Here is a 5084-nt window from a genome sequence, read left to right as displayed (position 1 = left end):
GGAGAGCAAGACCAGAGCCCCACTGTCCCTCTAAGCCTTCTGAGGCTGCTTGTTTGGGACATGGGAGCGAAGAGGGGAGCCTGGAGAGGTCAGTCAGGCACCCTTCAATAGGCAGGCTGAGTCTGGACTGGACATTCAGATTGCTGCCATGAAATGGAAGAGAGAGCTGTCCTGGAGAGAAGAGCTCTGAATCAGTCTGGCTGGGAAGTCCACTACATGAATCACTTTGGAAGCAAGTGGGAGGGAAGGGATGGGGAGAGAGAACAGAGGAGGAGCTGGAAGTGATGGGGGGGGGGGGGGGCAGCCCGGGGAATGGAGGGCCAGAGCCAAGTGGGTCGTTCATGCCCAGGGTAGAAGCAGACAATGGGGGAAAAGAGATGAAAGACCAGAGCTACGCACTTAAGATATAGAAGATCCTGGAGACAAGGAACTGTTACGTGAGGTATCTGAAACACGGTTCCTCTGCGGCTGGCAGGCCTGATCTGTGCTCTGAGAACAGCTTGGATGAGGAGGAGGATAGCAGACGAGAAGCAATGAAGGGGGAGTTCTTACAGGAACCTTAAAAAGTCTGGCTGATTCACTTCTAGGGCTGTTCAGAGCTATCCCACTGTTGGCATTCGCTGGAGAATTTTCAGGACCAACCGCTGTGTAAAAAGAGCACCAGACCCCAAGTGTATTTTGGACCCCACCCTCCTTTCTTGTTGCTCTTCCTATGTGCAACTCCCCCAGACCTGAAGTCTTTAAGGATTCGGACGTCGGCCATTTTACCCTGTCTCCCATTTCCTTCCGGGGCCCCTGGGCCACACCCACCACTTAGGAATCCGCCATTTAACCTCCCCCCCAACCCAAACACAAGTCTCTCACCTCTCCTCAGCTTCCAAGCCCAAGCCCACCAGGCCATCACTATGATCTGAGGTAACCCCCACCCACAATCTCCCTGAAGTTATCTGAGCGTACCCACCGGCCTTATATATACCATACCCGCTGCTCCGCGTCTGGCTCTTTCTCTTAAAAGTATTTTTCACATCTTTCCACCTCAGCATAGAAGACTGATCTCATTCTCTTGAATGGCTTTGTAAACAGTTCTAATTAAAAAAATTTAAAACCAGAGACAGACGGTGGTGATGGTTGTACAGTGGCATGAACGCGCCAAGTGCCACTGAACTATATACTTCATTCAACATGCGTATATTGGTAAATTTTATGTTTTGGCTATTTTGCTAAAATTAAAAAAAATTTTTTTTTTTTTTTAAGTTCCCCAGGTAATAGAGCTACAATACCAGCTCCCTCCTTTCTATCCATGATCAGGTCACCCAGCCTGATATTTTGGGGACACCGGCTCTCACTTACCTCTTGGCCACCATTCAGAGCCCTTGGGTTCTGGAGAAACTAAAAGCAGAATGAGGATCTGAATTTCTTTATGGAAAAAGATGAGATCCTCTCTGGAGGTGCTTGTTAACACAGAATGTTAAGTGTCATGAAAGGGTTCTCTCCTAAGCCTGTCAGAAGTCAGCACAGAGCTGGCCTTACCACGGGCAGTCCTCGCACTCCAGAGGACAGAATCCTTTTCAGCTCTGGAATGCCTTTCATCCTCAGTGTTGAAAGCTTTGCAGAAATTAGGCCAGAGCTTGTGAAACAATTCAAGCCCCATCGTTGTCACAAACAACCCCAAAAGTCTGTGCTAAAGCCTCCTTGTACTTTCTTTAACTGGCCTGTGGGTGTCCTTGACCCAGCTAAAGGGCTTGGAAAAAGCCTTTTCACAAGCAACGTGCTCAGATAAGTTAAATCCCCTGAAATTCCACACCAGGTGGTTTAACGCACTTCCACTGATCCACGGACTCTGGAGCAGCTCAGAGCATAGGGCCCAAAAGCTGGTCCACAGTACAGCATCGTGAGACCTTCAACCCTTGCCAGACAGATTCCCCCAGAGCCTCAGCTGGTCTGTGCCACAGGGAGAAGTCAAGGGCAAGTATTGCCTTGGCCACAGACTGATTCAGGGCTCCAACTTAGACCCTTGCCAGAAAGGCCTTAGTGACCTGGCACTGACTCGTAACCCCAATTCTTTTTTTTTTTTAAAGATTATATTTATTTATTTGACAGACAGAGATCACAAGTAGGCAGAGAGGCAGGCAGTAAGAGGGGGAAGCAGGCTCCTCGCTGAGCAGAGAGCCCGGTGCGGGGCTCGATCCCAGGACCCTGGGATCATGACCTGAGCCGAAGGCAGAGGCTTTAACCCACTGAGCCACCCGGTGCCCCATGGTACCCCAATTGTTACCTCTCTCTGCTAAGGAATCACTTGAAATCTCAGGTTTATTTATTATTTAAAAAAAAAAAATTTTTTTTATTTATTTGACACAGAGAGAGAGAGAGAGAGAGAGCAGGAGCAGGGGTAGGGGCAGACGGAGAAGCAGACTCCCTGCTGAGCTGGGAGCCCAATGTGGGACTCGATCCCAGGACCTTGGGATCATGACCTGAGCTGAAGGCAGATGCTTAACAGACTGACCCACCCAGGTGCCCCCAAATCTCAGGTTTAGAAGTCTCAATATCTCCCACATTTGAGTAGCTTGGCTCTGTGGGTTTATCCAAATCCAATCAGTAAGGCCCCACACAAGGCGGTGACTGTGTTGGTGATTAGAACTTCCTCACTGACTTGTCACTCCCTAGAGTGTTACGTTACACCCTGCCACTGGATACCTCAACATTTCGCAGAAGGGATCTCTAGTTTGGTGAGGCATGGCTGTGAAGGTATACATTCATTGGAGATGCTTTCCAATTTTCTCCTTCCTGCCTGGTAATTAATAGCCACTTCTCTGGAATGGCTCATCACATGATGTGGGAAACAAAGACAAAAGAAAAACTGAATTTCCTTACTACCTACAGCCCACTGACAAGTCCTTGAAACAGGCAGAGTGACCTTCCTCTAGTGACTCAGCTACCTCGATGTTAATACTTTGCTAAGGGCAAAAGGCAATCTTAGTCTGACCCTCCCACCCCAGGATCCTGTAAGTCTGCTATAATATATAAAATTCCTTTGGGAACTTCCTTTATCTCTAACCCCCCAAGATACATGTTGGCGATCATCCCTCAAGCAGATGACCCACCAATATATATTGGAAGGGTCTCATGGTTTATTAGATGGTAATAAAGGACCTTTTCCCAACAACAGCTAGCCCCCTCAAGATCCTGGAAACCGGGGCGCCTGGGGGGCTCAGTGGTTTAAAGCTTCTGCCTTCGGCTCAGGTCCTGATCCCAGAGTGCTGGGATCAAGCCCCGTATCAGGCTCTCTGCTCAGCAGGGAGCCTGCTTCCCCCCACCCTCTCTCTCTGCCTGCCTCTTTATCTGTCAAATAAATAAAATCTTTAAAAAAAAAAAAAAAGATCCTGGAAACCTTGTTCCCAAAATTCCTTAGAGACACACGGTCTCCGGAACCCCCTCCCAACTTGAAAGTATATAATGGGCCACTCCTCATGACCCTAATGCTGCTCTTTTTGCCCATGGGTCCTGTCCCTGTGCTTTCATAAAATCACCTTTTTGCACCAAAGACATCTCAAGAATTCTTTCTTGGAGGTGGGTTCCGAGCCCCTAAGGTCTTTCTGACATCATGAGGTAGCCCTCTCCCCCTGCATCACCTACGTGGACCATGCATTGGAGAATGCTACCCCATTGCCCCCTCTACTGGAGTATGACGGACTCACCACCATTCCTTCCAAGGTGGACTAGCCTAGCCCAGGCACAGCTCATCTGGAAGACGCAGAATCTGGGCAGCAGCAGAGACTGGTGGTCACTTTCAGAGACCGATGGAGCTGCCACAGCTTTTGTGTTTTCATTTCACCGCTGCCTTTCCTCTGACAGCAGCGTGTTCTCAGCCCTCATTCTGTGACTTAAGTCCTGGCCATTACCCTATAAGGTGAAGTCAAGGAGTCTGGACAAGCCCCACGGAGGTCAAAGGGAGCCCAGATCTCCTGGCATGCTGCTTTGCTTGCTCTGGGTTGCTGGCTTGCCACCAGGCCTGGTAATAGACCATTAGTAATGTAGCCTTTTTAGAGCTGTTTGCTGAAAATCAACAATAAGTTTCAAGAGACTTTACTTGCAGCTAAGAAAAGAAATACGATCAACTGTCAATTCCCTTTTTATATTCTGGGTGGCTAGCTGGCAACTTTTTCGGGCTTGGAGGACACCTAAGAAACAGCACGAGGACGATGGGAGCTATGGGCTCTGTAATCCTTTTTACCCCGATTCTGAATCAGAACTACCCTGTTGCCCAGCTGTGCACCCCAGGTCCTCTCCAGGGGGTACGACAGACGGTCAGGTGTGGGATAGGCAAGCTGAGTTAGAAAAATCCTCTCTAGATCAGTGTTGCCTGAGTGGCGATCTTCGCTCGGCAGAAATGCAAATTCTCATTCCCACCCCACACGCATGGGGAACACTGGAGGCTGCGCCCGGCGAGCCCTCCAGGTGAGTGTGAGTGCGGGCATGGCTCCCGGCGAGGCTCCGTCTTCCATCTGTCTCCCATGAAGAGTCAGGGTTCTAGAAGAGCCTCACCTGGGAGTTTTCAGAAACTAAGTAGGTCCTGGCTCCACCCCTGAGACTCCGATGGGTCTCATCTGCCAAGGGGCGCAATCACAGCTCTTCTTGTGAAGAGCTAACAGACCCCCAAGGTTGAAGAACCACTTGGCAGACTTTGCAGCCTGGTGAGTAACCCCGTTTCTTCCCCACCGCCTCTTCCCGGCACAGAAGGGAAATATTGTTTGTAATGCATCAGCCCGCGAGACAACAGGATATAAGACAGAACCCTGCCAAAGGGGGGAGCTTGGACTCCTAACTCAGCCCCCGCCCCCGCCCCTCGCCTTATTGGCTACAAGGCTTCGGGAAAATGAATTCCTCTGATGTCCTTTGCTTCAACTGCCTCACTCCAAATCAGAAGCGCGTTAATAATTCCTTCCTTTTCTCAAGTCAGAGAGCCAGCTGATAGTCTCCTAAAGTCTTTTCTAGCAGAAAAATAAATCTCAGATTCTAAGGGCTTTTTAAATGTCAGAACTGGTCTTGGGCTTAGAATTGCCAAGATTGACTTGACTCTAGGATGC

At 49.5% G+C, this 5084-nt stretch overlaps 1 long non-coding RNA gene across 1 annotated transcript; it reads right to left on the bottom strand.

Annotated features, from left to right (window-relative positions):
- On the bottom strand, positions 1–4558 carry LOC116589156. Its single transcript, XR_004285216.1, has 3 exons — positions 3696–4558; positions 977–1085; positions 1–644 (listed from the first exon to the last, which is right to left on the bottom strand). It is a non-coding gene; the product is annotated as an uncharacterized LOC116589156 (long non-coding RNA).
- Positions 4559–5084: the final 526 nt, after the last annotated feature.

The sequence above is a fragment of the Mustela erminea genome, chromosome 4 (genome assembly GCF_009829155.1).
Source record: "Mustela erminea isolate mMusErm1 chromosome 4, mMusErm1.Pri, whole genome shotgun sequence".
In the NCBI taxonomy this organism is placed as follows: domain Eukaryota; kingdom Metazoa; phylum Chordata; class Mammalia; order Carnivora; family Mustelidae; genus Mustela; species Mustela erminea.
Note: the sequence above shows the minus strand (reverse complement) of the source record. Positions and strands in the feature narration are given on the sequence as shown.